This window comes from Pygocentrus nattereri, chromosome 21 (genome assembly GCF_015220715.1).
Source record: "Pygocentrus nattereri isolate fPygNat1 chromosome 21, fPygNat1.pri, whole genome shotgun sequence".
Lineage (NCBI taxonomy): Eukaryota > Metazoa > Chordata > Actinopteri > Characiformes > Serrasalmidae > Pygocentrus > Pygocentrus nattereri.
Genome location: NC_051231.1, coordinates 4,440,001 through 4,445,000, shown reverse-complemented (window position 1 = coordinate 4,445,000; position 5,000 = coordinate 4,440,001). Strand labels below are relative to the sequence as shown.

Genomic DNA, 5,000 nt, shown 5'->3' with positions numbered 1-5,000 from the left:
AAGCCTGCAAGTTATCCATCCCGGTTCAGTCAGAAGAAAAACACCTTAGTTCACCCAGATGGGATGAGCTCATTCAGAGTTTCAAACCCCATGCTCAGAGCTGAATACAGTGAATTCTGTGGAGGCAGCTGTGAGCCCATGGTGGTGTTTTATTACGTTAATGAGTAATAAAAGCAGGGAAGTCTGGTTCGTTACACTCGACCAAAGGCCAGAGAGCTACTCCTCTGTAAGTTCAGGACGCTCCGACACAGACGCCCATCAATTGAACCTTCAATAACTGTGTCCCCACTTACTATTTACAGAATGAGGGTGCGCTCGCTCTCGACGATGGCAGCGGATGGCAGCGGACGACGTTCTGACCGTCTGATTAATCACCGCTCGATGCGTCTGAGCTCCTTCACGGCAGAATCGATGCCAATTGAATCACAACCCAAACCCTGAGATTTGGGTTCTGTAGTCTCGCTCCTCGCCTGGAGCCCCCCTCACGCTCCACGTGATGAAATGCTTTCGACCACCACATTGACATTTCCTCTGGGCCTTTCCCCTCCTTTCATTTATTGATGGCTAGACCCCTAGCCCGCTCTCAGCGCACTCCAAGGTCACCTCAGAATAAGACGCGACCGCCCAGCTTTAGAGTGATAGTCTGGCAAAAGATCAAATTTACACAATTCTCTCCACCTCTTACCCCAGCTTTCAATCAGACAAGGCATCACAAACTCGCTTCAAACCATGTTGAGTTGTTAAGTCGTCTTAAACAGGCTTGTGGCAGGCAGTCATTTTGGAGCATATCGCTGCTGTCGGAAGAAAATCTTGTATCTTCCGAAATGGGAACTTTACAGGAGAAGGAGAAAACCTACTTTGCTTTCAATGTAAGTCAATGGAACCAGAATTTTTTCCCATGTCATTTTGGGTCATTTCTTTAAGGCCATTCATCATAAAATTTCCAAACAATGTAAAGAGTCACAGGTATCAAATTATGTCAAAAACTGTAAAATGCCAAAAATGGAGATACAAGGTTTTCTTCCGACAGCAACGATATGTTCATGTTTGTGGTTTGCAGAAACACAAATCCAGGTTTTTTTGGTTTTTTTATTCTTTATGTTTCGGCCTCTCGTCCACTTGAAAACGACGCTTTGAATCACAGTAAATTGCACTTTTTGAACAAGCTCTCCAGGGTGGAGATTTCTGAAAATGCTTTCATATGGAAAGGCAAAACGCACTGGCCATGAACCCTGAACATCAAATGAAGGTTCTGTGCAGGTACATTTTCCATTGATCAAGGTACAAACAATGTAAATGTTCCCTCGAAGGTACAGCAGTGGTTTTAAGGTCCAATTCAGAACCTTAAATGAGCTTCTCCAGGTGAAAAGTTGGTATTGGTGCCTTTTGATAACCGAATGTTTTAAAACAGGACAGTAGAGTAAAAGCCTGGAGGCGAGGCGGGGTGTGTGGAGTCAGTCCAGCTTAGAACAGATCATTTCAGTGGATTATGGTACAAAAATGTTCCCTGATGTAAGGATGTACCCTTTAGGGAGCCACCACAGAGACAAGCGGGGTGACCCAGTGATGGTTCCCTACCTTTATTTTTGAGCTTGTAGAATTCTGCTTGAAATATGACCGTGTGCTTCACAATTCAGGGCTTTATTATACATTTACAGCTGAGCTTAGCTTTACTTATTCACTCCACCATCATGTGGAGGCATCACAATCTACTGCTCTGCTCTTTTAACTGAGGTGTCAACTCCATGGCAAATATGACAGTGTCAGTGATTTTAAAGACTTGATGAACATTAACAAAAGTCCTCAACCATGATTCAAATGCTAGATCAAACCCTCTTCTTGTCTTCTCTCTTTTTGTAAGCTTTTATTTTCTGGCAGGAATTTGCTTGTGAATCTGGATGGCATGTCAGCTGTTGGAAAATGACTTTTTCAGTGTCATGCTCTATACTTTGCATGATGTTTACTATCGCCCCCTAGTGGGCTGACCTCTTGAGGATTTGTAGCGTTTGGTGTGGATAAGGGCTTTTGGAAAACAGAAAATAAGTTTAAAAACATCCAGAGACAGCGATCCAAAGGTGTGAGAACACATTCAAAGACGGGTATTTTGTTTTATTTAAACATGAAAATAAACAAAAAATAATCACTGTATAAAATGGCTCGTTAAAAATTCTAAAAAAATGTAAAAACTGTACAACTTCACTTCATACAGTAAGAAGCAATTGAACTAGTTTTCTGCAACTCCAGTGATTACACTGTTTGAAAGAATTGTTCATTTAATGCATTTATTAGGTTGAATAAATCTAATTAATGTACAGGGTGATTCAAAACGATTAAATGAACAATTCTTTCAAACAGTGTAATCACTGGAGTTGCAGAAAACTATATATATACATATATATTTTGCCCAATTTCTAGCTCACTTTACATATCTAAGAGCATCTATGACCATACTAAGGTTTATGCACAAAAAGGTCTAATTTTTGTTAAGCCTTATCTCTTCCATTAAAACGCATGTTCAGACGACTTGTAGGTGGATTTGATCTACTCATCAGAGGCTTGTGTACAAACTTGTTGAGTTCATGCCAGTTTAGGTGCAGCCTGTCATTAACGCCAATGGGGAACAAATCCACAAACACTACGAAATTCTGAAACTCAACTAAATATGGAAAAGAAACTACTTTTCCCTCAGATTACTATGCTGATAAAATAATTTATAATGTAAAATGTTGTGTTTAATGAGAAAAGAATGCAAAATGATGGCCATCAGAGAGCTCCAGGGCAAAAAGAAGCAAACTTCAGACATATAAACTGTCTGACTGGTCGAGTAAAAGGGTAGCATATATTAATTTTTTGTTGAATTATTGCGTAAAGTGACTCCAGTGCTGCTTATTTATTGCTCTCGTCACCTTGGCTGAAGGCCGTGTTAAATGTTAAATGCCGTTAGCAGACATCGCCTGAGCCGTAGGAAAAAGAGCAGCTCATCTCGTCCTCAGCCGGGCTGGTGACACCTGATGAGGAGGGCTGGGGTTGAGGGGGACCTGTGACAGATGAGGCCGCCCCGGCGTGGAGAGGAGATGTTGAGACATATTAACCTGGCCTAGTTTCTCCCTCCCCCAGCCCCCAGACTCATAATTCCACTTTATATTCATCATACGCCACTGGCTGGAAATGGACAGAACAAGGACTTTCCACAGGACCTCGACGAAAAGTGCAGCAAGAGTGCGGCTGAGGATTCAGAGTCAGTGCAACTAGTGGTTACGAGTACACTGCACCTATTACTCACAATATACACCAGGCATAACATCATGACCACCTCCTTGTTTCTACACTCATTGTCCATTTTATCAGCTCCACTTACTGTATAGCTGCACTCTGTAGTTCTACAGTTACAGACTGTAGTCCATCTGTTTCTCTGATACTCTGTTACCCTGTTCTTCAGTGCTCAGGACCCCCATGGACCCTCACAGAGCAGGTACTATTTAGGTGGTGGATCATTCTCAGCACTGCAGTAACACTGATCTGGTGGTGGTGTGTTAGTGTGTGTTGCGCTGGTCTGAGTGGATCAGACACAGCAGTGCTGCTGCGAACTTTGGAGGTTTAGAAAAATATCCCTGCAGACTTCTTTGAAGCACGTTCGCCAAAACAATGGAAGGTGCAATAAAGGCAAGGAGTGGACACATTAAATACAAGAAAATCATATTAGATTTAATGATATTATATTTAGACCCTAAAGAATGAACAGCTTGTATTTAATGGATTTTTTACGGTCAAATTAAGTAAATGAGCAAATCAGATAAATGTGATTAATGACAATTAACTAGACCAAAGAATGCAATTAATCTATCTCAGTTAATCACTTTCATTTTTTGTCAGCCTGACAGCAGCCCCCCCCCCCCCCCCCCCCAACAGCCTGACAATATATGAAGTTCCCTCATAATTTTCGATATGACGAGTTTTTGAAAAGAGTAACAGTTGACATGAATTGGAAATCATACATACTGTTAGAAATGAAGGTTCTGTGCAGGTACATTTTTCAGACAACAAGGTATGTACAGTGTAAATGTTCCCTCAGGGGTTCTACAGTGGTTTTAAGGTCTGATTGTGAAGCTTCAATCAGTTCCTCCAGGTGAAAAGTTGGTATTTGTTCCTTTTCATAACCGAATATTTTAAAACAGAGCAGTAGAGTAAAAGCCTGGAGGCGAGGCGGGGGGTGTGGAGTCAGTCCAGCTTAGAACAGATCATTTCAGTGGATTATGGTTTAGTTATGTTCCCTGACTAAAGGCACTGAGATGGAGCCTTGAAGGTACCAACCCAGTGACAAGAGGGGAACTGCCCCAGTGACAGGTTAGTACTTAATACCTTAATTTCTGAGAGTGTAGCACTGACGTGTGTTAAGCCTGCTGGAACAATAAGCATTCAGGTATGAAAAAAGGAAGCAGACTAAACGAACCTTCATGTGTCGCCGCTGTCAGGAGAAAACCTCGTATCTCCTCGTATCATTTGTCAGCTTTTGGCACACTTTGGAAATCGTACATTGTACAGTATCTCTCAAAAGTGAGTGCACCCCTCACATTTCTGCAAATATTTTATCTTTAAATGGGACGACACTATAGAAATGAAACCTGGATACACACTCACCGGCCACTTTATTAGGTACAATCGCTTGTTAACACAAACAGCTAATCAGCCCATCACACGGCCACAACTCAATGCATTTAGGTCTGTAGAGGTGGTCAAGACAACTTGCTGAAGTGCAGACCGAGCATCAGAACGGGGGAAGAAAGGGGATTTAAGGGGCTTTGAACGTGGCGTGGTTGTTGGTGCCAGACGGGCTGGTCTGAGTATTTCAGAAACTGCTGATCTGCTGGGATTTCCACGCACAACCATCTCTAGGGTTCACAGAGAACGGTCCGAAAAAGAGGAAACATCCAGTGAGCGGTCAGTTGTGTGGACGAAAATGCCTTGTTGATGTGAGAGGTCAGAGGAGAATGGGCAGACTG

General features: G+C 42.4%; 1 protein-coding gene across 3 annotated transcripts in view; it reads right to left on the bottom strand.

Moving 5' to 3' along the window:
• Positions 1 to 5,000, bottom strand: part of epha8 (eph receptor A8) — a 158,662-nt gene that overhangs the window by 105,220 nt on the left and 48,442 nt on the right. The window lies entirely within an intron of this gene.